The sequence below is a fragment of the Chamaea fasciata genome, unplaced genomic scaffold, assembly GCF_029207755.1.
Source record: "Chamaea fasciata isolate MVZ Bird 193981 ecotype frontalis unplaced genomic scaffold, bChaFas1.0.hap1 SCAF_3, whole genome shotgun sequence".
Lineage (NCBI taxonomy): Eukaryota > Metazoa > Chordata > Aves > Passeriformes > Sylviidae > Chamaea > Chamaea fasciata.
This window is the reverse complement of record NW_027094088.1, coordinates 21333368-21360737: the sequence shown is the minus strand read 5'-3', so window position 1 is coordinate 21360737 and position 27370 is coordinate 21333368. Positions and strand designations below refer to the sequence as shown.

At 40.2% G+C, this 27370-nt stretch overlaps 1 protein-coding gene and 1 long non-coding RNA gene across 2 annotated transcripts in view; both read right to left on the bottom strand.

Moving 5' to 3' along the window:
• PTPN14 (protein tyrosine phosphatase non-receptor type 14) overlaps window positions 1-18027 on the bottom strand; it is a 111800-nt gene extending 93773 nt beyond the window's left edge. Inside the window, exon 1 of the mRNA XM_066178280.1 lies at window positions 17345-18027. The gene's annotated coding sequence lies outside the window, so the exon portion shown is untranslated. The remainder of the gene's footprint in view (window positions 1-17344) is intronic.
• A 3-nt stretch (window positions 18028-18030) lies between these two features.
• LOC136286567 (uncharacterized) lies at window positions 18031-26353 on the bottom strand. The gene is made up of 3 exons (XR_010719947.1): window positions 26265-26353; window positions 24848-24914; window positions 18031-18477 (listed from the first exon to the last, which is right to left on the bottom strand). It is a non-coding gene; the product is annotated as an uncharacterized lncRNA (long non-coding RNA).
• Between the last annotated feature and the right edge of the window lie 1017 nt (window positions 26354-27370).

The following is a 27370-nucleotide window of genomic DNA, read 5'->3' as shown; positions in this document are numbered from 1 at the left end:
CTGGTCTAGCTGGTATCTCAGAATTGTCCAACCCCTCCTTTCAAGATAGCTGCCACTATTGTTCCAGAGGGCCAAGCAAACAGACTTTTCAAAGCAAGACATCACTATTGGAGATGGTCTATCTGAGGAAGTTCACAATATCTAAATTCTCTGATAAGCACTGACAGGAGATTTCCTGTAAACCAAAACTGTTTCTCCAGTGTGTCAGGCTAGATCTTTGAAGTCTCATGCAGCTGATGGGCTGGTAGCACCAGGTGACAGATTTCCCCATGACTCTCTGAGTGCTGATCCTGAAACTGCAACAACCAGCCTTCAGGGTTGGCTTGGACTGGAGAGCCTGATCCTATGGCTAGCAAAATGTCAGAGCTTGCATGAAAAAATCAACACACTGAAAACACTTGTCAGCAACACAAGGTGGCAAGAAGAGCAATTCCCATTAGAAGATTCTGATTACTAAAGAAGCTTGTGCACTGCCTCATGTGCCCAGCAGACCTCTGAGAACCACAGAATCATTAAGGTTCAAAAAGACCTCCAAGATCACCAAATACAATCTTTGACTGAACACTACCATCCATGTCAGGTAAGGAAGTGCCATGTCAAGATGTTCTCCACTTCCAGGGATGGTGACTCCACCACTTCCCTGGCCTGCCCATCCCAACGCTTACCCAACCTTCCAGTGAAAAAATTTTTCCTGATGTTCAATCTGAACCTCCCCTGGTCCAGCCTGAGGCCATTACCACTGGCTACTTTGCATAAGCAATAAGTTAATGCAATTCATCATGTAATCAAATAAAAACCAGGTTTTTGATCCTTCAATACAAAAAAGTACATGTAGATGTACTTGTGGGGAGGTTCATTCATAACAAAGCACTGCAGACTAAAGCCAAGCTTTTTGTACCAAAAAATTTTACAAGGGAATTATAAGGGTATCCTCGACCTCTTGCAAAGTAACACCACTATTTCTGCAAATTACATAAAAAACACTGACATTGAATGCACCTGAAGCATTGTGTTTCTGCAAAATCCAAGCAATTTAATATAAAAATGCTCCTTTTACAAAAAAGGATGCATTTTTAGCAGTTTAATACAGTGAGAAAAGAAATGCTAGTACATATCTCAGTCTCAACAATTTAACCCTTTTTACTTGCACTGAATTTTCACCTGCTATGTACAGTTATCAGGATTCACATTTTGCAGCTACTAAACCAATTTAGAAAGGAAAAAGGGAAGCATTTATTTTCACCTTTTGGGGGGTGACACTTCAAGGAAAGACTTAACGAGTGTAACTTGAGAAATGCCTTGGAGTATACAGAAAAAAAATACTTAGCAGAATTCAGGGGACAGGGAAAATAAAAACCTGATATTATCATCATCATTACTATTAACCCTTTATTACAGATAAAACAACCAAGAGGTATAAGAAAACAAGCTACTGAAGTTTCTTAATAAGCCAAACCAGAGAAACCAACACTCCTCAATGCTTTGGAGAATTCCTTTGTTTAATCCAATCTAGAAGTGAAATTACCCTTTTGGAAGTGCAGAAAAAAAGCTGTGCAGAGAAAGTGACTGTATCACTATGATTACGGAAATCCTCTTCCTCCAGATGGGTTTCCCCACCACAACACTACAAGTTCAACAAGCCAAATTTGGTCCTAGTCTTTAACAGCTATATACATTTCAGGAGGTCTTTCAGCCAGCAAATATAACATTGCCCTCAAGTTACCAAGTAAGGTGTCACCATTCCAGGAAATGCTCCAAAAATAAATCTCAATGAAAGAAAAATTAGAAGTAACCTACAACTATTTATTACAGTCCTATATTAACTAAATAAACAAATACATTATGTCACTCGGATAAAAGGTTTTTCAACAAAAAGCCAGACAAGGCACCAAAAAACAATCTCATGTTTGTAAACAACAAATATTAACTCCATTAAAAGGATATGAAAAACACCTATGTGCAAGTTACTTTTCTTTTTAATGGAAGAGTTGCCTTTGCCAGTACGCGTTCATTTTCTTTGAGAAGTATGTTTTCCATTCAGCCCAATGCTAAAAATATAGTCTTCAGTTAAGGCTGATAAGACATATATTTCAAATACTGCACTTTTTATTTTTGCTTGTGCTCTAAACCAGGAGAATGTATTTTCTCAATGTACATCTTTTCTTCAAATTGTTAAAATGGATTATATGCAAAGTCGATTTAACGAAAACTTGCTACTTTTCCCATCAGCCTTAGCAATATGAAGAGCAAGAAAAAGGTGCTAAAAGCAGAGGTGCTTGAGGAAGAGAAGTTTTAGATACAAAGGTGACCTCTGGTGAGAAAGCAAAATCAGCAAAGGGGCAAAGAGACTGCACCAAAGAAAGAGGTTTTTACATCTCTTCTACCCAGACATGTAAAATTCATACACAAATAATTCCTTTTTAAATGCTGAAATAGATTTTTGGAAGGTAACGCTGAAATCCTTCAAAAAGACATTTCACAGCAGAACCCTCTGCTACAATAGACTCCTCTTACTCTGGCATTATCCAGTTTCTTTACACGGTGCAAACTACTGGACCCTTAATGCACATCACCATTCAAAGAGTACTGAAGCAAAGTATTGACCTCAGCTAATAATGTGCAACAACCAAATCACAAAACTGCAGGTACACGTAGCACAAATCCTGAACAATGATGTAGTTCAAAAGCCCAACCCTGGGGCTAATGAATGCACTCACACACCGAAATACAGAAGCAATCCATTTTTCTTTATGCACGTGCAGTACAGACAGGGTCTTAAACTCATAGTGGTGTCTGGTTTCATAACATATGCCCTTCCTTATCAAATGTCATTTGTATTGCCATCCCTGCATCTGTCTCCACAGATGTCATCCCATGTAATGGAGCATATGGGCTTAAGCTGACATTGTTTGCAAACAGGAAGAGTTTTTGGCAAGAGGAATCGAACATAAAGCGTTCTGCGGGCTGCCTCTCTTAACCCATCTTTGGTTGGCTCCTCTGCTCAGCTGAAACTGGTCAGCTACTTTCTGAGAGGGCAGAGTGCCAACCTAACAGATGGGCAGAGGTAAAGTCATGCCAAAGAACCAGAATGTGCATCTAATTTGATAATTAGGGGCTGAATTTCCCCTTAGAAATATTGCAATGGCAATGCACACAAAGTTTTCAAGCTTAAGGGTAAAAGAATATGCTTCAGCCTATCCAGTTGAGGGTTAATTCTGAAAATGACAAAAAAAAAACAACAACAGAAGTGAGCCATGGAGGAGGGAGGAGACTAGCCATGGGCTCCTATCACTCAGGATTAGTATTGTTCAAGGAGAGAAGAAATGAGAGAAGGGGAGGAAAGACACAGCAAGATTAAGCCTTTATCCTGAAATAGCTCTCCACAAGGGGCACCTGCAAAATCTTGGCCAGAATGTTTCTGTGGCCTTGCTGAAAATAATTTATGCTGAATAGAGATAAAAGCAAGGAACTGATGGCCACTTTACAATGCATTAAACACAGCTTTCCTGTCCACAAGGAATAACCAAGCCAATAGCTAGTAAAAGGCAAAGGACAAAGAGTGTTTATGGCTCGGTGGAAATCAAACATAATAATGTACACACATACTTGGAACTGTTGACAATTATTGTTAGATCTTGATATACAGTGATACAGAGCTGTGGCATTCAAATAAAAATGTTAACGGTAAAAGAGAGAGGGAGACCTGGGGACCCAACTGAAATTCTCTTTTCATACATTTTACAAGTTTTCAAGCAGTAAGCAGGGGTCCTGTGACTATTTTAGAGTCCTGTCAAAGCAGGCCCTTCTGGGTAATTTTTCTCCTCATCTTCTGTGTTCCCGCCCCTTTTCCAAGCCACTTTACTCAGCAGAATGAATGCCAACAGCCATGCATGGCTCAGTTTGGAAAAAAACAAAAAAGCATTGTTCTAATTAATTCTTCTTTTTCCAGTTCTAAAGTGGCTCTTCCAATTTACAGCTTCTGAAACAAAAATATTAAGAGCAATAACTACAATGGCTTCAGTTAAGTAGGATTTACAGGCTTATATTTTGTATAAACAAAGAAAATTTTTAATCCTGTCTTTTTATCATAAGCCCTGTGTTGAAAAATACTGCAAGAAGCTAAGAGGTTACTTATTCTCACTTTGCCTGCTTTGGAAATATGATGTTACAAGAGGGCTTTCACATTGTCAGTGGATGGAAATTAGCTCTCCAACACAAGCAGTTTTCTGAGTCATGTCTTTGGAACAGAGCAGAAGGCTCAGTCACAGATTTAAAATAATTTAAAAATGATAGCTGGAAAGTGTCTAAAATCACATGTGTTGCTTTACAGACCTCCACTGAGACATTTCCTTCTGAAGAAATTGGTCAATGAAATGTCCTTTGTTGTACTGTCAAATTCTGGCAAGCTGCTTCCCAGTATAGCGGGAGACTTAATTGGGCTTTTGTTTAATTGCCACCAAGACAATGACGCTCAAATGAAGAGCACAACATCAGCAAATGAGTGAAAGCAATCAATTAGGATGAGCCTGAAACTATCCTTCAAGAGAGAGGAAAGGGCTACTCATTACTGCAGTCATAGGCTAGAAATTCAAACTGTAAGAAGGTCATTTACTAAAATAATACATAGCCTTTAGAAGCAAATAAATTAAATGACAGATAGGTACTATAAAGAAGAAGCATCATTATGAAGCAAGATCAAGATTTTATATCACAGCACTGCTGCTAAACGTAGGAAAAAAGAGATTTTAGTTAGAGGATTAATGTGAATGCTGGTATCAAATTGGACAAAACTCTCCCAAATGCACTACAGGTGCATATTTAGCAACAACCTAGATGATAAAATAAATGAATCAATGAACACAGAAAGAAACTGCCACAGAACATTTTAGGTATCAATTAGCTTGCAATGAATCAAGAATATAGTTGACATCCCCAAAATTAAATATGACATAAAATCTAAATATTATCCTCGTAACTCCTAAAATCAGTAATACAACTGAAAATAAAACAACACAAAAGAATCTAGTGTATATTCTACAGCAGTAACACAAGACTTGATATGAAACCCACAAAGAAACATCAATTGGCAAGACAGCAGCTGCATTTGCAAAGCCAAAGAAAGGTTAATCAAAAGGGTAAAACCTAAAGACAAGCCTCAAAACCTTCACATCCAGTCTTCACTTACACTTAGAAGTGCAATCACCAACACTAACATACAACCTAGCAAACAGATGACATTAGTGGCAAATGAGACTTAAACATAAGGGACACGCAGAAGGTCAAGCAGGGTACAGCAATGGTAAAAGTTTGCCCATGATTTAACTAAGGTTGGACCGACCTGAAGTAGTTCCACCTCACTGTTCTGGAAATTCAGCTCCACTTTTTGCTTTAAAACCTCAGGTCTAAGTTTACCTTTTGTTTGCTAAGTAAATGAGCACATGTAAAATCCCGAAAGTCCATTTTTTTCAGTGGCCACAGTTTCCACGCTTAATGGTAAGAGAATATACTAAAGATTATGTATTTCCAGACTTACGAATTCAATTTCTACCCTAGATGAGCCAAACATGACACTGTGCATCTCATTTATTTTCTCAGCCAGAGTTCACAATTTCAGGGTCACCTGTTAAACAACAGCACTTTCTCCACAAGATCAAGACTAAGTAGCAATACAGCTAAACAGGTTGTTGAGGTTTTTCTACCATTTATATAAGCATACCGATTGCAGACAGAAGTTGTATTATGCTTTCTTGGCCTGCATGTTATTACAATAGCATCTGCCATTAAATTTAAAAAAAAAAGAAAACCTGGTTAAGTATCAGAGTTGAAAAGACACTTCAGACACAGTAGGGAAAGTGGACTGAGAAAAAATTAAAAAACACAACAGGAAAAAAACCTACTCAACGCATAATTTAAGTGAAACCTTTATTACAGAAACATGATACTGGTACCTCCTGAAAGAGATTGTAAAAATAATGGAAAAAGCCTGGTGAGACAGGAAGCTTAAATACAGCTAATCTAATGATAACTTTCATAATACAGGAAGCAACCATGCTACCAAAGAGATGACAAAACCAGAGATTATTTTAGGTGTTTACTTATTCCCAGACAAAGCTAAAAAGTGTGCGAACAGAGCTTGGGGTAATAAGAGCACCAGACTTACTGCGACAGCCTCTTGTTTTAAAATAAAATCAAAGCACCCAACTTGGCAGGCAATAACCTCCAACAGAATTTACTTTGCTGCAAGCTGTCAGGAGTTACTGATCCCTTTCACACACTCACCTTTGGAAGTGCAATTTCCTGTTGCAAACCGACGTCCTGGTCCCACAATACCTCTGCTCACACGAACGCCCTGGTTTGGTAAGAGGCTGCCAGCTGTGCCGGTGGCAGTGGGGCCGGCAAGTACACGCCGGAACCTTGGGGATGTAGTGCTCACCAACTGGACTTCCTGCCTGAAGCTGACAGTGCCAAGGTAAATAATTACGATACCATGCTGACAGACGTGTCAGAAGTATGAGGTATTAACTAGATTTAGTACAGCCTTGAATAACTGAGTTGTAAATTTCCGCCCTCCTGGCACGTAGCGTAACGATGCGAGGTGTCTGACAATGCCAGGATGTACCCAACTGCAACTTAACCTTGTGTATCTTAGAACCCATGAGAATTGGACTGGCCCCTCTTGCACGAGACTGAGCCCCTTTTGTCAAATTACACTGCTCCTCCACCAAAAGAGGGCTGAATTTAACCTAACCAAGTCTCAGTTACCTCTGCCTTGTAATCTACTGAGACTGACAATTTAAGAAGTGTTTGGACAACATTCTCAGACATATGGTGTAATTCTGGGGCTCATCCTGTGCAGGGACAGGAGGTGCACTCCATGATCCTTGTGGGTCCCTTCCCTGGGACTCAGGATATTCTATGATTCTGGTCAAAGGACATAAGACACAGTTGTCATCGTCATGATCCTGGCAGGACAAGGATAGTGTAATCAGTGCTCAGTCACAGCAGACATGGCAATCAGGCACTCTTTTGTTTTTAATTTCCTCTGACCTTGCAGTTTGTCCTTGTAGAGTTCTCAGTGTTCACGAGCTAAGGCATCAATGTTTGAACAAACTTAGTACATAAACTGCTTTTACACACTCGATAACATCTTCTGCTCAACATTCCACCAGATCTTCAGAACCACCACTCATTGCCATATTCTTTAAGTCAAGAAGATATGAAAGCATATAAATCACAGAAAACATAAAAGATTTGACACATGGTCTTTAAAGGCATATACAGATAAATGTTACAATGAAATACCATAATGATGGTATTTCAGAGTATGATTTGATTTTGATTCCAGTATTTCAAAGTGCCCTAAAAACAAAGTGAACTTTCATTGCGTGACATTTCTAACTTCTGAGAGGGATAAACTGCAGAGGTAAAGCTCATGGCCATGTCTAGACACCACTTATCCAGTGCACAATGCCAGAATGACTGTGGCGATAGGCAGCTTGCAGCACAATCATTCACTTCCCATAATAAAGAACATCATATCTGGGGCACTACGAATTAATGGTCTTCATCTGTTGACAGAACTACTCTTAAAAGCCATATACCTTTGGTATTTTATAAACTTCATTTACTTTTCCTATATATCTCTACCATTATGGGGATGAGGTATGTTTTAAACGAAAAAAGACTACAAAAACTCCACAAACATTTCAAGCTTTCCTCAATCTCTTTTCCTAATGGGTAGAGGAATCACCGCATAAAGACTTAATGAAACACTCATCACTGACAACATTATCCAGAACAGATTCTGAGCTGTTGGGTGCAGAGCCCCTTCCTGTGCAGTTTGCACTTGATACCCAGCCCTATCTGTTTGTTACCCTGATTAAATTCTTTTACGTTTGTCTGCTGTACACAGAAATCACCACACAAACCAGTACACAAAATCACCACACATAAAAAAACTTCACTGAGATAACAGTGAAGGAAATCTACATTTAAGTCATCAACCAAACAGCTCCTATCCATGCTGGTTCTCTGTGAGGGGCCTTTAGGACTTTGCTTGGAGCATGTTGCAGACAGAAGGTCGAATAGTGTCTGATGGAGCGTGGTGTACAAAGCACCCAGCGTGGCCAACATGAAACATTCCTGGGCATCACACCTCAAGACAGGCACAGGCGGGGCAGGAACACACACGGGTGGATGAATGCATGGCCCGTCAAATGCCTCAGGATGAAGCAAATGAGGAGTCTATCAAGTACAGGTATGAAGGTATGAAATCCTGCAAAGGAGGTCACTGTTCACAAAGGCCCCAAAACACTGTACTGCCAAAAGTACTTACTTAAAGATGTCTGGATTGGTTTTATACTACCATTTTGCTAAAAAACAGGTTCAAATACTTAAACAAAAAAAAGAAACCCCACAAAACAACCAAAATACCCTTGTTTTTTTTTCCCAAATGCAGCAACCCAATTCATCTTTATCCCTAAAAGAATGTTGAAAAGTAACAATTACTGGAGCTAATATCACAATTTTTTTAAATTAAAAAATACTTCATTATTTCAAACCACTATGAAGAAAGTGACCTCTTTGATTACAAAGCCAGAACCTTGTCCATTTTTCTGACAAAGGCTTTGACACTTCAATGAATGTGTCAGTGGACTGTTGAGCCTTATTTTAACATAGTTCCCACAACAGAGCTATTTCTAAGAAATTAATACTATAAATCATAGAACTTATTATTGGGAAGCTTTCCTAATAAACAACCTAGATTCTGCCTTGAACTTATAAAATTATTTTATTAACTGTGTTACCAATGGGTCTTTTCCAACATGGAAGTTTTAAACGTTATTTTCATTCACATATCTTAACCTTTGCAAAAGGCACTAAACAAAACTAACATGTTCTGCTTTCAAAACCATTGCCACAGGGTGCTCAGGTTGTGGCAAAAAGCCTTCTTGAAATAAACATGCACAAACCTGTTTTCTTCATCATAAGAAAATATTGGAATAATGGAGGATATCCTTCGCCGTCATTGTCCTATCCTCTGCTGCTCTCTTTGATTGAAACACACAACATGAAGGGCCTGACAAATGCATTTGCTCTGATTCCATCCCATGTAAAAAAAATAATTGCTTTATAAATCCACGCTGTTAAAGAGAGCAGAGAAGGTAAAATTAAGTGGCATTTAACACTGGACAATGCTACTTGAAGTTAGCCGAATGCCCCTCTTATTGAACAGATTTACATGCAGAGGACTTTATTATCACCAGCTCACAGTCCAGCCCGTCATGACCATTGCAATGTATTACTGCATGTATGGGGGGTAGGAAATGCAGAATTTCACAGCTGTATGCAGAGAACTAGTGATACTTGCAAAGGACACTGATCACACAAAGCTAACATGCAAGTTAAGCCACATGCTAACAAACTTCTACTGTAACACACGCTGAAAATACAAAACTAGGTAAGAAACCTTATATAACATCAACCAAAGTTGGCATTATTGACTAAGAGACAAAATGACTAATTGTCTCCAATGTGCACCCACCCCTTGCCAGATGTTTTGACAGATTAATTAGAGCTTGGGTGGCAGCCTTCATACCTTAGTCAGGTTCAAGGAAAAACTGCAAGACAACATCAGTCTCTCAGGACAAACCTATTTGTACATCAAAAGATACAACTGGGTCATTTTTAGACAAGGTTTTGAAAGCTCAACCTATCCACAGCAACAATTTACCCTTTTAGCACTGAAAAGTTACATGCAAATGTACACTACAAGAACTCAGAGCTGTTCTGTGATCAACAGTTTTAGGGTACTACATCAGCAGCAAGGAGCAAGAGCAGCTAGAGCAAGACTAACACACAACTAGCAGAGAAGATCTCATACCCCAAACTACTGCATTCTCCTTACAGGTGCTTCTTTTCATTCCAGCTCCAGAGAAGTGCTCATCATTTCACAAAGTCAAGCAGGTCCTGAGGTGGTATCAGTAATTTTCTTCCAAAACAACTGTCTCAACTACTAAACCATAAATCTGCATATTCAAATGCACATGGCAATTTCCCAGTCAAATGCAAAAATCAGAAAAACTTTCAAGAGGTGAACCAGCTTCAGAGGGCAAGCTGTGACCCAAGAAACCAAAATCCTTATAATACATGCCAGCACTCCCCAACACACCATTTGCCTATTGCACCAAACCATTTCTTCTCCTCTTCCTTAGACTGTAATTCAAGACATGCATTTTGTCTTTTCCAATTTGTTAACTTCCCAGTACATTCCACAATAAAGAAAGGATTGCAAAAACATTACTTATGAATTGAGTTGAATCTCTCCATATAGAACATTACATTTAAACACTTCTTTGTAGATTATGTTAAGCAGCAGGCAACATAAAACTGCATAGCAAAAGCCCTGAAATATGCAAAAATTAAAAATAACATTCATCTTTAAATGGTGGCTTTTATTTCCCCCTTGACAGAAAGAAAGATAATTAAAATAAAGGAAGTGAAATTGCTAGCAACCAACACACTTACCATTTGGATGCTAAATGTTATCCCACCTCAATAATGCTCTCCTGCAATATTTCAGTTATTTTACAAACAAGGTTTCCAGCTATGTACAGATGCAATTTGGGGCACCAAGCTAAGAAGGGGAACACGGATACATGGAAGAGAACTTGCAAGAAAACCCTGTAATTGTCTTTCTCTGCTCTCAAAAAGAACCACAACAAAGCGGGGAGCAGCAGCACATCAATACTGTGATTTAGCTTCCTCTGCTGTCACAGATTCCCACAGCACAGTTTTGGCAGAGGTGGAAGGAATCACAGGAACTTTACTCAAATATGTCTACATGAGTTGTTTTATTCACAAGCAGAAACTTGCCCTGTCCACCCTCCATTCTGAAACTGCCAGAGCTCTGAAGCTCTGTCAATATTTCTGTCTACCAGCAGCAGACTGCACCAGCCATCTCCAATGAGCAGCTGATTTCTTTATCTGGTAAGCTAACCAAAGCATCTTCTTAAACAGGCTGAATCTTCACAGCACTGTAAAGAATGTAAATAGACATCAATTACACTCAGTAGCTCTTAAAATATGCCAAACTAGGAAAAACAAGAAAAATAAAAGAAAAAATATTATCATTTCAGATGCCTGTTTTCCAGACCTTTGAAATAAATTTCCACCCCCAAAGCTCATCAGGGTTTTTCTTCCTGAGGCAAGTCTGCTCACATTGGGCATTTCACAAAGCTCTTAAGGGAGAAGTCGGATTTCCTCTGAATTGCCTCTTTTCTGTGTTGGAGGTAGGACTTGCAAGGCCTGCTCCCTCTGAAGGCATCAGAAGCTTCACTCCACCTCAGCACAGGGCAAATTAAGCCACTAAATATATTGCTTTCCCCTCTCCTCTCCCTCTGTCCTGGTAAACAACAGGCACTATGTTTTGTGTAGAAATACCTTTACACAGTGTCTGCCTTTCAAAGCACCTGAGATAAGCACTGCATATCACATACTCAGAAAATGCAGGGTTTCCACCACCAACAGGATACTTTTTGCACTGAAAGGACAAATGGAAGTCCTGTGTGAAGAGGTCAAAATCAAAATGGCACCAGTGATACACATCAAAAACAGGATCTGGCTTCTATCTGTTGAATCTCTGATTGGCAAAGCCCCCTGATTTTGCCCAGGCTTGTCCAAAAACCTGGCTTAATTATCATCACCAATAAAAACCTAAAGGCATTTTATCTATAAGGTAGTGAATGTCTCCTCTCAAAAGAGGCAGTTCCATGATAAGAGATAATCTCAAAAACCTTAGGAATGCAAACTATTTTCTCAGTTGTAAAAACAAGAAAGAATTTCACAAACACAAGTTAAAACAACTACTGGTAACCTCCTGTTTCTCCAACACTGCCAACTTCTCCTGGGCTAAGGCCCTATCTACCCTTTGTCCTTCAGAGAGATATGCTTTGAATCCAGCCCAATGGCCAAAAGATGTCCCAGGAGAGGACATTACTTCAATGAACCTTTAGAAATGAGAGCCTTCCCATAAACTTTATTTTCTAAATTCAAAAAGCACTGCAAGGCTCCTTTCACAACAGCTCCAGCCTTTTCAACAGGGAAGGCAAAGTCAGTCCACATTTTATTTTGCAGATAGCTGCAAGGCAGGCAGCCTGTAAGACAGCTCATTCTGGCTGGTTAGAACACCTAGAAGTTGCACAAGTCCTGGCTTTTTATTCTTTAAGCTACAGCACAGTTCTCTGAAACTTCTACAGAGAACTCTTTATGTTATACACTGATCTGTTAACATGGGGTGTTGATTGTTAGATCAATCACAATGCCTGCTACTAAATTAATCTTCCCCCCAGCAGATAGATATGCAAGAATTCCATGGTGTTGGTATACTACTGCTCTGACAATATTTTCTTTGAAACACCCACTAAGCTGCAAGAGATGTAGTTACCTCCATAAACTAGCCCTTGCGCTTGTCACAGCCACAGAGCTATCATTCTGTTACAGAAATCAAAACTATTTATATTAACTACCCAAATTAAAAAATACCTCTTTTCCAACAGAAAACATACTAGAAATCATAACCAAATTGACTAATAAGAGATATCAGTGCTATCTGCCTTTTAAATGAAGCCTAACTTCTGTCCTTCTCTATACCAGCTCAGGCCCAGCAGAGTACATCTCAGTAAGTTAAAATATCAAACTTGAATGTGCTAAAGACCTAAAGTCCAAGACATGCTTTCCATGAAACCTGAACATATACAGAAAAATTAATCTTTCAATTCCCCCTTCATTAATATGTAATTAAAATTAGCATCATTCACAGTACAACAGAGAAACGAAATTACTATAGTGTGTCTAATCATCAGCCCAATATCCTGCTCCTAAGAGCAGCTTACTCTGTAAGAAAATATACAAAATATCACAACAGGCACATATAGCATCACCTGTTCTAAAAGAAATTTCTCCATCTTTCTCAGATAGGACTGATTTACACCCTAGAGCAGTACAGTTAACATCTCTTCACTGTAGCTGTGACTGTTCTTCCTGTCCCTAGAACAGTTCACTTATCTTGTTCATCCTAACAGGCTTTTGGTTTATACGATATCCTTTGGTGGTATACACTAGAAATGGTGATTTAGAAGTATTATGTACTTTGGCTTTCAAACTACTCTCTGTAACAAGTCATTGTATCAAAGGGTAAAGGTCAAGCACTATTTTGGACATCTACATCCTACTCTAACTGACCCCCTTGAAACAGTGCTACATGAGTATTTTCTGTTCAACTTCATAAGAATATTTTTCAATCACTCTCCTTTGATAGGAGACCACAAACTGATTATTCCAGGTGAATTCAAGCACCAGTTTAATAACATCCTTTGTGTCATTAACATAGTTTTGCAAAACAACTACGGCATTTTTCTTCTGCCCAACACTAAGCATTAAGAAGGTGCACAAGTTAAAATAAAATATTGTTGAAATCTTCCTCTCCACCTTAATAAATATAGTTAATTTACAATCCAGTAATATGAACAAGTAATTTGATTATTCTGTCTAACATGCATATTCTTGAATTTATCAGCATCATCTGCCATGCTTCCCTTTCACCCAGCTTTCTTGGATTCCATTTACAATTTCTCAGTCTTCTTCAATCTTGCCTAATCCAAATACTTTTGCATCATTAGCAAGTTTTGGCACACCATCATTCATCTAGTTTATTAGATCATCAACACGCATGTTCACTACCCTCTTTTCAGAGGTGTTTACACATCACATAATGTGATTTTAGGTTTACATTGTTACTGACAAAACAAAAAAATATTCTTGGTCATAAGGACAGGTAGACTGATTGAGAATTAGAAAGAGAGCTGCAGTTTCCAGAAGATGTGCTTGGTGTTGAGCAAAGCTCGGTACCTAAACTCTTTACATAAGTAGAAAATAAGACTGTTACAATGGCTACAGGATATCAGAGGGATCAGCATTCTCTTCTTCCCAAGCCAGCATGCATCCATGATGTCATATACCCAACATCCTCCAAAAAGCCCTTTGGTCAGAAAACCTCCTTAATGTTAGCTAAATTTGCAGTCACTTAGGTATTCACACACAGCTGACAACAACATATTCAACTGCTTATTAGGAACAGCCATGATAAGGTAGGAAATACATTTTAGAACAAATACGCTCCTCTTTTCACATACTTTTTGTTGCATCATAATTTGTGTCCTTAATTCCTTTCACATTCCTGATTTCTCCTCATTCCCTCTGACAGGCCAAAGGAAAGGAGAAGAATCATGGACTGCAGTTCCTGCTCCTGGGGCTATCATGGGTGAGGAGCCCAATTCCTTCAGAGGGTGTGACATGTCTCCTCACCCATCACCTCTTCAGCTCGACGTGCACAGCAAACCAAAAGGCTTTATGGAGAACAAGGGCACCCCATGGGACAGGCTACCCTTGTCCCGTATATGGACTGAATCCAGCACCACCAGAGGAAGCTGCACCTGCCTACTGAGTTTTCAGGTCCCCTGCAACAGGCACAGGAGGATACAGGTTAGACAGTGAAACCAAAATCATACTTTTACAACAAACATGGACTTCAGCTCAGGTCCACCTCCATTCCTTTAGGAACTACTCTTTAATTCTTGCTTTTTAATATATATTTTTAACAATTTCATAGGTGAATGAAGCAGCTTTCATGAAGTCTCTGAATAGAAAACCAGAAGATTTTAAAAAAGGAACCTGACTTTTTCACATAAAACTTCAGAGAATCTTGAGCACATTCTTGCACCATACTACCTCCTCACAGGAGGAAAATCTACACAGTACTGCTTCATTTTCAAAAATCAGGATCTGTTTCAATGGAACTCCACAAAGCATAATAGGTGAAGGTACTTCACAGTGGACTTAGACAAAAAATGCTTTTATGGCATTTGCTCAGCATAAAAATTAGGCCTTTACTGAAATCTTCTTACAGTTGAGCTGGAAACACACGCACAAATGTACTGCATACTAAGTATTATAGTCTGACTCCTGCAAGGACTTGTATACATGTTTATTAGTACATATATAAAAGAAATCCCATGGTTTCAAAGGCACTATTCATGACTGTGAATTGAAGCACATGGGTGGGTCTTTGCAGGACTAGGACATTTATGCTGCAGAGCAATACTGAGTGCTGAAAACTTTGCACCTGTATACTACCAGCAGTTTATACATTCCCCTCTCAGCTGACAAACCCTTGCAACAGAGGATACATTCCAGCTGAAGAGATGGAGTTCAAGTACACTTTTCATACCGCATATACCTATGCTAAATGTAAATCCATATTAAAATGAGCTACTTAAGTAACAATTAATCAAACACAGCCTCACTGCATATGAAGAGAAACAGAATGAAGAGCACCAGATTGGCTCAACAGTAGCAAATAAACACAGAAAAAGGAAGCCATAGAGTTATCAGAACTATGCACACAACTCTATTTGTGTGTATATATGTAAAATACTTTCTCCATGATTGGAGGAGCCACTGTTGGCCAAAGCAATTTGCTAAGTGCATAAGAGTAGATGCGTTTCATAGAAAGCCATTTCATACCTAAGTTACAATAACTGACTCATGGGCTTCTGCTGGACAAGAATGACCAGGAGAAAAGTCAGTCATTAGTACTAACACTGGCTGCTAATTAAAGCTCATGAACAATGCTGCACCAAAGCTACTTCTGCTACTATTACAGAAACATTTAAAAGGCACGTGTAAAACTCTAAATGTAATGTACATACAAAAGCTCATATTGCTCAGTACAGAGATCAGCCCAGCAGCCCTCGCTCCGGCCTTGGTCTGCACCACTGGATTCCTTGAGGGTGCATCAAGACAGACATGCTTTGCAGCTTCTCACACACAAAAGCACTGGCAGAACTGATGGCCCACAAGCTCTACCCCAGATAGTTCAGGGACCATCTTTTAGCTGGTGGACAGTGCTTCAGCCCATAAGTTTGCAAAGCTCCCAAGTTTTGTATCATGACCCATGAAATATACACAAGTGCCCTCTGTCTGTAAGCAAGCCTGGCACAGCCTTCAAAAGATATCAGGAAGGGTTCAAGTACTGCCAATACCAGAACAGGTCCTAAAGCTTATTGGCATTACTATAATATCAACACACACTCTATTTTATACCACGTAACATGTACTAGGTGTCAGCAACAAAACCCCCGGAAGCCAAGAGCAAAAGCTGTTTAATCTGTATTTTGTCACTCGTATTTGATGGGACATTCTCAGATGGATAATAAGAACATAGTCCCTGCTGGGACTGCCTCCCCTCACATCTCTCCTCAAAAAGAGATTTCTCCTCTTGTAATATGGAAGTTGGCAGGTGGTGACTTGTGATTTTGGGAGGGGGAGCCATTTTATATGAATATTTTTCCAAACTCTGAAGAACGTAAGAGTGCTTTTGGAATAACCAAACCCTGTAGCAATTATCTGTATAGAGTTTAAAGAAAAAAGAACTGGCTTCTGGTAAAAGCATTTCTGCTATGGTTTCAGGCTACATGCCAAAAATCGCAGAAAACTTCTTGAGCAACAACATATTGAATCTGAGCTTTTTACAGGTCACAGTTCCCACCTTGTTAAAGTTACCAACAACCAAAGAGTTGCTTATAATGGAAACATATGAGTATTTTATACAAATCAGAGAGATAAAACATACTCGATAGGAAAGCTCAGGCACACATCATATCCACATACCACACATACATTATGTAACTCTTGTCCCAAATACACCCCAATAAAGTGAGCTAGTTTGAGATCTTAACAATTCACAGACTTTGCCACATCAGAAACGAGAGTAGATGTCACTCTTCCCTGCCTCGCCGCGATCTTTGCTGCAGCACTCGGCAGAGTTACAGACTTGCTGAAGACGGCCAGTTTAGGCTTGACGGTAACTAACAAAGAGCAAGGTAAAGCCCCGGGCGGGGGGGGAAGGCAAACACGGGCATGCCGCGATGTAAATAGGGGCAGCCCAGCACGGAGCCCTGCCCGTTCCTCGCTATTTACAAATACCTCCTTGACTAGACAAATGCCATGTTATCTGGGCGTCTAACATTAAATTCACGGGCTGCACGGACCGTCCAAGGCTCGCTTATCGCAGGTCACCGACTGGCATTTGTAACCCAAGCAGGGCTATTTTGGTGGTTCACAGAGAGATGCACACCCGGCGGAGCTACGCTAACCCGCTGCCGCGCACAGCGAGCCCCACGCGAACGCTGCCGACCGCACACTCCGAGTGCTCGGCGCTGCTCGGGCTGTTTCAAAGTCTGCGCGGGGACGCTCCCGAACTCGAGCGAACTCGGCGGCTCCTTACCTGCTGGGCAGCGCGGCGGCTCCGGCTTTGTGCGCGCCCGCGGGAGGCGGCGGTCCGGGCCCGCGGGCAGCGGCTGCCGCCGGCACCGGGCGCTGCGGAGGGAGAGCGGCTCCCGCCGCCCCGGCCCGGCCACCGCGGGGAACTTCGGCGGGGCGGCCGGGAGGGCGCTGCGGCCGCCGGTGGCGGCGCGGAGGGCCGGGCGCCCTGAGCTCCTGCTGCCGGCCGCGGGGTGCGGGAAGGAGGGAGGCAGGGCGGGAGGGAGGGGACTGGTGTCCCGCGGGGGCGAGCGGGGCCGGCGGGCGGGCGAGCCGGAGGCGGCGGGGCCGGGGCCGGGCTGGGGCCGGGGCGGCGCGGGGAGTCACGGCCCAGGAATGCCAGGAATGTGGGGCGGCCGCTGCGGCCGCGGGGCCCGGAGACGTCGGGGACGCGACTTGGGATTTCTTTTCTCTTTCTCCTTCTTTCTTTCTTTCTTTCTTTTTTTCTTTTTCTTTTTTTTTTTTTTTCTTTAACTCTTACCCCCTCCCCAAGGAAGGAGGAGGAGGGTTGAAACCCACCCCGCGGAGGAGGGAAAAGGAGGGAGGAAGAGGAGGGCGCAGGCTCCTGCCAATCCGGGCGGGTACCGGCGGCGGCTCTCCCGAGGAGGGCAGAGCTGCCAGGTGCGGGTGCCGGCCCCTTCCCTGCCCCTTCCCTGTCCTCCCACCGTGGGGCTCCGCGCACGTGTCGGCCCGGCCCACCCGGGAACACTGTGGGAGCATCCCCAGGCAGACTTTGGGAAGGGGCAGGCGGGGAGCTGAGATAGGTTCGGCACGCGTGGGCCTGGAAGCGCCTGAGGTCCTTCTTCCAGCCCTCCCGTACGAAGGCGCGGTGCTGCCCTGCTTCTCTGTAACCACTTTTCTGCCCTTTTTCCTTAACTCCCTGTCCGTCTCCTGCAGCCTTGCGCGACAGCATCGTTTCTCTCCATTCCTCCCTACGTTTGCTTCTGCTCTTCCCATCTCAGCCCTTTCGGTCTCCTGCTTACTGTGTGACCCTCGCTTCTAGCAGTGTGGTTATCCCTCCTCTTCCAGCTGCACAGAGGGTAAAATGCCCGAGATGGAAAAACACTCATGATGCCGCCGTCATGCTTCTGTGCCTTGCTGGAAATCAAGCAGAAGAAAACCTGAAGTTGGTCTAGAAAAGTGGTGGTTTGTAATTACACAAAATGCCCAGGACTTCGCAGATGTGGGAAAGCCCATCTGATGCCTGGTGTAAATGACAAAAGGACCAGGCAACACATCACGCTGTAGGAATACTGTCAGGAAGGCTGAGGCTACCAACAATGTTGAATGTATCACATAAAATCAAGTAGGCTTAAGAGCAATGTGAATATTAGAAATTATGTGCAGGTGCTCTTGTGCATCATAGCTAATGGGCAATTCACAAAACTAGCTTTGCCTGAAAAACTACACATATTTAAAATTATCCACATTCCAAAACCAATCCACATTCTAGAAAGTGCGTACAAATACCTCTAGTACCATCTACAGAAATGGCAGAGGCAGGTATCTCTTGAAAACAACTGTGACACTTTGAGGAACTTAAGGACCCTTGCAAACAGGAGAAATTATTAAAAACAGAGATAAATGAGAATTGATACTGTTTCGGAGTTGCTGCTACTGTTTGTTTCTTGTACACCTTACTGAAGGAGTAAGTGAGCAGATTCTCTGGAGTCAGGATTACTCAGATTATTAATGGTAAGAGGATCAGGAGCTGAGAGAGGGAGAAATAGCACAGATTCTTGATTTTGATAGATAAGTAATTGTATTTAAACACTGTACGTGGAATCACAAGCCTATGTCTTACCTCTGGCATAATAATATTATAATTACATTTTGCAAGCATTCCTTTTCATCTGAGACTCTCAAGCATTTTACAAGCACCACACCTTAATGAAGTAAGTAATTATCCCCATTTTACATACGGCTACACTGAGGCACTAAGAAGTGACACCATTTAGAATTTAAACTTGAATTGTACTTGACCATGTGTAGATACGAGAGCTTAGTGTAACAATCTGGAAGAAATATCAAGTGTCAGAATGAGATGATAAAATGGATCACGAAGATGCTGTGCTCTGAACTGAGACAGAAAAGGGATTACCTTACTGAGTAGCAAGCTGCAAAAGAGGGTAGTACACATCAAGACTGGGGTTTAACTTGTTTGGTTGCTGTCCTCTCCTCCCCATGATGGGCCAGATGCAAGGATGCTGTTTTTAACAGTAAATATTCACTTTTGCACATGTGCCTCAAGGTGATGTGCTGGCTCCCTAAAGCCTTTTAGTCGGATTCCTGGTTTGCAGCTGGTCGCTTTCACTTTCTCAGGTCTCTCTCATAAATTGAAGTAAATTTATTTAGGGAGCTTAACTGCAAAGGAAACAATGTTGCAAGAATCACTGACACGATGAAGGATGGGAAGATCTGGGGGAGATTTGAGGTGTTGATTACCCGGAGGATCAGGCCTCCTAGAAGAAATAAAATTAACTAGAATAAAGAAAACCATACTGCTTCTCAGCAAGAGCAAGGTCAGCTCAACAAGCTGCAAAATAAAATGAATTGCAAATTTACCCAACCAAGAGAAGCTCCTGAAACTGGGAACAGTGATGATCATCACTTTTCATGAGATTACTTAATGCAGTGATTAATATCTGTATTAGACTTTCAGAGATTGTAGCAGTAGGTGCTTAAAAACACCAAACTTCCCAGGCATTATAGCCAGTACCTGCAAAGAAGTTTCCATATGCAAATCTGCTGTGTTGGTGCTACTAGAGTTTTCTAGGACCATTAAAACCTGCAATCTTTGCATATATCTTTGTTCCTCAAGAACAGTCAGGAGTATAAGAACTTGGGATTAAAACTAACTGTTTTTATCTGCTTGTTGGGGAGTGATTTAATAAAAGACTAAAACTAGCTTATGTGTTACTCAAACGGTTTCAAGAATTGTAGGTAAAAATGATACAAATTATTGATTTGCTTCCAAATGCCTGTGCTGGTTCAAATTTGTCCATAAAAATTTGATGGTTAATCTTTCATCAGTCATATGTGGGCTGGATTACGTAGAGTCTTTCTATGCTGTTAGGGAATTTAGCAGTATTTTTTTAACCTGAAAACATGACACCTCTAAATTATATTTAGAGATTTTATTGACTTGCTGTAATGATTTATGGAGTCTATCTCAAAAATATTTCCTCTGCTCTGGTAGAATTAAATTTTTACACTGGACCCTTGTACAGTATCACCAGGATTATTGTATTAAGTGCTCTACAAAATAGAAAAAATATCCAAATAACATACAAATAGAAACATCTCAACAAATGGGAAATAACTCACTGGCATTGGACTTTACCTCAGTTACCTTAGCTACCAGTTTTTTGGCTGATGTTTGGCATGTATCAGCACATCCCTGTGTCTGTTTTCTTGTCTGAAAATTGAGATAATGATAGTGATCATATGAAGGTGCCTTTTGATTTCCAGATGAAAGCAATAGATAGGAGAGAGACATTATTTAATTTTTTACCCAAATTTTGCATTTGATAGGCCTGAATGCTTTCTCAAACCCTTGTGAAAATAAAGCCCAACACCATTCAGTTTGACCAAATGGTTAACTATCAGCAGAGGAAAACTGACTTTATCTATGTCAAAACATAGGAGACATTTATTATGAAACTGTGCAAGGAATTTTGAAGCAGCTTAGCACCTTGATAGCAAAACCTGTATTAAACATATTTTGATTGTGTTAAAGAATCTTGTTAAAACATGGAAAAATCTCAGTCCTTGTTGGTTGGTGAAACCATGTCATAACCTGTTTCATACAAAACTGTCTTTAAAGTGTGCTTAAGCAACAACTGGTGGTTTCTCCTGTGAACAGTAGATGATGTTTAATTAGTTTTACAGTCATCTACATTACAATCAAATCAAAGAATGCAGTTGCAACATATTCCCAATTTGTATTGTAAATGTGACCTTAACTGTGTTCCTAAAATCTCTGTCATGTGCTACAGCTGGATACACTGACTTGATTGTAATATAAGCAGAAACTTAGTGCACTAACAGAGATTCCCGTTCCTAAAATCATATTAGTTCTTTATAAATTGATACTTTTAATGTTTGAAGTTTACCACGCACAAAAAAAATTTACTTCTCTAGTATTTAGTGCTATCATTAATTATTCCATTTAATAGTGCTTCTCAAAATCATCTCTTAGAAAAGGAATTTGGATTACACAACCTTGGAAAACAAACCTGTTGCCACCAAGCATGAGCTAACATGTTATAGTACTCTATGGCTTATCACAAGTAAGCCAGCACCCAGTTTTGTAGTCCAGAAAAAGTCTTGGTTGATTATCTGTGCAAATAAACTATGCTGTGTTGAATATTCTAGTTTGCTTAGAGTTGTATTCTGCCTGAGGACTTGTTTACTACCTGTGTCTCTTTTCAGCTCTCCAGTGATGCCAATAAAACAAAATATTTTTTTTTAGTACTTGTGAATAAAGTAAGGAACTTTTGATTACATGGTTGCCAGTACTCCAAAGGGGGTTGGGACCATTTATGTGACTTACTATGTAACTGTTACTGCTGTCCAATGACAGAATGTATACATTTTTACAGTTTCCATGGATTACCAACTTGGATACTTTTGAATGTACCATTTAGCATGGTATTAGGTCTTCAAACTTCTGAAAACACTGGTCTCTTGAAAAAAAAAAACAAAACACAACACACACACACACACACACCCCCCCCCCATTACTAGCTTTTAGCATAACTTAGTTTTTCGGTGTGCCTTGAAGTCACTACACACCATTGATTTGTAGATGCTTTAGTGGCTGCCCACTTCTGATAATCTTCATGCATCTCATCATGGATTTACATGTCTGACTGTGGGCACCCCATTGAAAACACTTTGTCACTACTGAGAGATAAATGGTCTCTTGAGAAAGCAAAGAGCTAATGTCATAATCTAAAATGTGGGTTTGGGATTGTCACAAACCTGTGTAACATGAATTGAGCCATTAATGTTTGCTTATCTCTGTGAAATGGGTCTAAGACCATGATTGGATATGAGAGCACTTTAAAACTCCAGATTTTAAAGTTTTCAGAAAGGATTTTCTGAAGTGTACTGTACAAGTATAAAACCTCAGCTAGATGTGTCTCAGCTTTGTAACAATCTGTAAATTGTTTCTATTCTCACTTTTGGTCAAAACAAACAGGAAACTTTCTCTGAGTTAGAGCAATTTGGGATGATGAGAAGTGTATATATAAATATTATTTTCTATGCTGACTGTCATTTGCGTGGTAAGCTAGATGCTCTGGAAAGACTTGAAATACATAAAAACATTTTCCTGGAAAGGATTAATACAAAAATAGTAGAGGAAATATCAATAAAACTCTTGGCATTTAGACTTGGAAGAGATGAGGAGATAAAATGATAACCAAAGTCATTAAGATGTAGAGAGCAGTTGTTTCCTCCTTCCATACTTAGTGTGTTTGATCATTTCAGTTAGTGGGTCATAAACTATGGCTCTTAAAGATGGGTTTCCTACTACAATTAGTTGGGTGACTGAAAACTCCCTGTAGAGCTTATCTAAAAATGGCAGAAGTAATGTTGGGGTGGTTATGGTGAGTGTAGGATAAGGAAGTGTACTTTTGTCAAAAATAATCAAACTTTTCACAGAGAAACACTCGAGGATTTTAGGGACAACATTAAGACAGGTAGAGGCTAATAAGTGATTTGATGAGTTTGTCATGAATGGTGTAAGGAATGTTCTTAATTATCTCACTGTCTAATGAATTGTTTGACCAGTAAGTCAACACAACACAAAGCAAGTATAGATTCTTGGGTAAATACATGCATAAAAGTATTTTATCCATGCATTTACATACACATATAAATTCATATATATATATATATATATATATATATATAACAAATATATGTGTATAGTAAATAACAGTGGAATTTCCTCCTAATGAATTCTTGGTTGTTGGGAGACCAATATTTCACCTTAAATCCTGGGTTTCAGGCCGCAGACACACTGTGGACCTAAAGCCCTGTGTCACTGGCCAGGTTAAGTCAGATGGCAAGCAGTCAGCAGGGCCAAATGTGGTAAAATCTTAACCTTTTTACAGTGATAATGATGAGTGGAAGGGCTTCTCTAAGTCTTGCACTGAGCAAGAAATTGGAAGCTGAACAGGAGATACTGTCAGAAAAGCCATCTGATACATGAAAGAATTCAGTGTGCTGAACATGTCCTTTAATGTTCTGATGACTCCTGTCAAGCGTGAGGGAAAGGTATTCTTTCCAGGATGATCTAGTAGTGTGCCCAAGCAGGTGGAACGCCATGGAGAAGAATATCCAGTACCTGAGAGAATCACCTGTGCTCAAGGTAGTCTATAGGGATTCAAATAGAGAGCAGTCCCTTGTAAATTCAGATGAAATCCATTGTACACAATCCATGAGGCAGAAGTTTGTACAGAGCTGCCTTTATCCACTTCTGGGGCAAAACCCCCCCAAAAATATAAAACAAAAACAAACAAAACAAAACAAAAAAAATATTCCCCCAATCCTGTCTTCAAGTTTGGGTGGGGTTTTTTTGTTTTGTTTGTTTGTTTGTTTTTGTTTGGGGTTTTTTGTTTGGTTTTTTGTTTTTTTTTCCAGAAAACTTCATATTGTTCATATTGGACTTTTTAGAAGTCTCATTTATTTCTAAGTGTGTGGGCACAGCCTGAAGTTCTGTGAATGATGTGTGCAAATGCACAGGCACTGTGCAAGTACTTCAGAAGGTACACCCATTTGTCAACAGTCAATCAAGGTCGTGCTTTGCCGGAAGGAAAAATCATGCCAAACACAGTCTTGGTTGGTGGAATTTACTTAAGGGTGAATTAAGCAGAAATTTTGAGTTTCTTTAAATGATACAGTACTGCGTATTGTGAGGTGAAAGTAATTACTGACAGAACTGGTGTTTCCAAAGGGTATGGATTTGTATCTTTCCTGGACAATGTGGATGTTGAAAAAATAATAGGAACACAAATCAACTTCCATGACAAAAAAGCTGAAATTTGGGCCAGTGATTAGAAAGCAACAAAACTTGAATTCTTATGTGCATCCCAGATCATGACAAAGGAGAAACGAAGTATGAGCTCAAGGCTTTAATTTGGGTAGTTCACAGGAAGGGGATCTTCAAACTGAAGATTAAGCATAGCAACAGCAGCCATGATAAATGATCAAGAATCTAGGATAGAGAAGCCAACAAAGAAGCAAAACTTGGACTTATGAAGGCAATCATGCAGATATCATGGCTGGGTACCACTGGGAGAGATGGCCTTTGAGGAAAAGGGAAATTAAAAAGTAGTGAAAAAGAAAAGTTAATAAAGCAGTAAAAGGTGATAGAGGGAGAAAATTATTGAATGTAAGCCAAAGAAAAAACAAACTTTATAGAGGTCTGACAAGAAATAGAGGTAACCTAACTTACCAGCTGGCATTTTCTAAATTCCCCATTTTAAAAAGGTGGTGGTAAAGGCGGCAGGAGTCAGAGATGGCTGTAAAAAAGGACATGCCTTTTAGTTTATATGTAGCACACTTCTCTCTTAACTTCTTTTCTCTTGGGTTAGAAGAGAATAATACTCACAGTAGATGTGTGTGGTTAGGCATACAGTTCTAACAAAAATGGAGGCCAAAGGAGATGCAAGCTAGAGAACCATGAAAGTTAGGGAATAGTGGACCAGGAAGGATACATGTTCCCCTCTTACCAAATGCCCTTTGAAATCTGATAACTCATTTCCCATAAGATATAACAGTGATTGATAGTATAATGAATATGTTTCTTTGTGTTAACATATGTAGCATGAAACATTTGCTTGGTATTGTCATTTCTAGTTGGCAGCAGAATGATAAAGAGAGGGAAATCACCCTTAAAGGAAAGAAGTGTTCCAATCTTGTTTACAGTTTAGTAACTGGTTATTTGAAGCCCTAGGCAATATGGACTTGATGTGTCAAATCATAATGCAATTTCTGTAATTATTTATCATTTTCTTAACTGTACATCAGCCCTTTAAGCATTATGCTAATGGCTGTATTCATAGTGTTTGAAAATAAGATTTTTAGAACAGGAAAGGAAGACATAAGTACCTTTTCACTACTGTAACTATTGCTATAGCTGCAAACTCATCTTCAGGTAGGATGGTATGTGTTCACTTACATAAAAAACATTTCCTTTTAGATGTTTGCTTTCTTCCTCCACCCATCCAATATACTAACAAGTGTTAAACAAGTAACATTTGCATTCAAAACTAACATTTGCTAACATCAACTAACAAGCACCCTGGTTCTGAATCCTTTATATGGTTAAATAATTTCCTATTGTTTGTTGTAGTGGGTCTATCTTTGTAACTGCTCAGCAGCTTTAAATCCTGTGGTTAACACTTCTGATGATGTTTGTAGATTATTAAAAAATCACAATAATACTACACTGCATGTAAAGGTCAGAGAATACTTTCCTGTGATGAAAAGTATTCAGAGTAATTGCCCAAAATATATCAGGGACTTAAGTGAATGCAGAAGCTGTAAGATAGTTTTATCCCTGTAAAACACACTGGTTGTAAAACACACTGGTTATAAAACACAAGAATTCATTTATTGCGTAAAGGTTTCTTACTATCATTGTGACAGATAGGTGTTAGGGATTAAAGCACAGGGATTTAGAGTCTTGTTACATGATGTTTTAACTCATTTGAGCTAAATGAGTTAAACCCTCTTCACTCTCTCCTCCATATCCCTGTTCCAACTGTCTGGTCATATCTGACCAGACAAAGCAGCAGCTTGCAACCCTATATATACATGTACATGCTGTTGCTACCAGAAAAGTCTTTGCTTGACCTAATTCCTCTTACCTGTTTAACCTTCTCACCTGGCAGTTCAGATCAGTACAAGTTGTCAAAAAGGAGCAGTGGCAAGGTGGGGGACAGAAAGGATGGTGGCAGTGTGGCAACATTGCCTGGAGGTGTTTTAAACTGCCAGGAGCTGCACCTGTGGGTCCTTATCCAGCAATGGCATGTGATTCACTGTGTCACCTTAAACAAGCCAGGTAATCTCAGTCACCTTCTCAGAACTAGGAAACACCCCCAGTGGTATTCAGTAGGCTGTACTAGCCAATGTGATCCCAAACAATAGAGCAACTGTAGGTATTTGATCCACTAATACATTCGTCCAACTGACCTTAGCACAGCTGTCAGCATTAGCACTTTGGTAACAGTTTCAATTGGTACATAAAAAATACTGTAATACTCACTAAAGAAACAACCCCATCTCCTCTGGAAACAGGGTTATAATTTGTGATATGTTGTGGTCCATGATTTTTGTTAATAAACTGTGAAGAAAGATTGTGCAGGTCACTTCAACCTTTTTTAAGAGGAAAAGGCAGTTGAGAAATCTAAGGTGTAAGTTTCTCTGTGCATCCCAATGGCATCCACCTTAACATTCATTTTGCTCACTGAAAAAGCTGTGTGTTCTGTGAAAAACCATGTGTAGAAGAGGGAATCACAGAATCACAGAATGTATAGGTTGGACGAGACCTTCAAGATCATCGAGTCCAAACCTGCCCAAACACCTCAACTAGATCATGGCATCAAGTGCCACATCTAGTCTCTTTTTGAACACATCCAGGGATGGTGACTCCACCACCTCCCCAGGCAGACTATTCCAGTATTTAATCACTCTTTCCATGAAAAGCTTCTTCCAGATATCCAACCTCTATTTCCCTTGACGCAGCTTATGACTGTGTCCTCTTGTTCTGTCAGTTGCTGCCTGGAGAAAGAGACCAACCCCCAGCTGTCTACAACTCCTATTCAGAAAGTTATAGAGAGTGATAAGGTCACCTCTGAGTCTCCTCTTCTCCAGGCTAAACAACCCCAGCTCCCTCAGTCGTTCCTCATACGGCTTGTTTTCCAAGCCCTTCACCAGGTCTGTTGCCTCCTGTGGACGCATTCAAGCATCTCAA